Genomic DNA, 525 nt, shown 5'->3' on the forward strand with positions numbered 1-525 from the left:
TTTGCGTTCCAGTCGCCCATTATTATCAATGCATCTTGATTGCATATTTGATCAACTTCTGACTGCAAAAGTTGGTAGAAATCTTCTATTTCTTCCTTTTGGTTCTAGTTGTTGGTGCATATATTTGAATTACAGTGGTATTTACTGGCCTTCCTTGTATGCGTATAGATATTATCCTGTCGCTCACCACATTGTGTTTCAGGATGGATCTAGAAATGACTTTTTTAATTATGAAACAAACCCCATTCTTCCTCACCTTTTCATCCCTAGCATAGTAAATCATATAATCATCTGATTCAAAATGTCCCGTGCAAAGCCATCTCATTTCGCCAATACCTATATGAAGAGGAATGTGGCAACAGGACTCGCAGAAGAATCATCAACAACCTTCGTTATGCAGATGACACAACCCTGCTTGCTGAAACTGAAGAGGACCTGAAGCGCTTACTGCAGAAGATCAAGGACTACAGCCTCCTATATGGACTGAAGCCAAATGTCAAGAAAACAAAGATTCTGACCACTGGG

The sequence above is a fragment of the Elephantulus edwardii genome, unplaced genomic scaffold (genome assembly GCF_000299155.1).
Source record: "Elephantulus edwardii isolate Elephantulus edwardi_28Jun2011 unplaced genomic scaffold, EleEdw1.0 scaffold00012, whole genome shotgun sequence".
In the NCBI taxonomy this organism is placed as follows: Eukaryota; Metazoa; Chordata; class Mammalia; order Macroscelidea; family Macroscelididae; genus Elephantulus; species Elephantulus edwardii.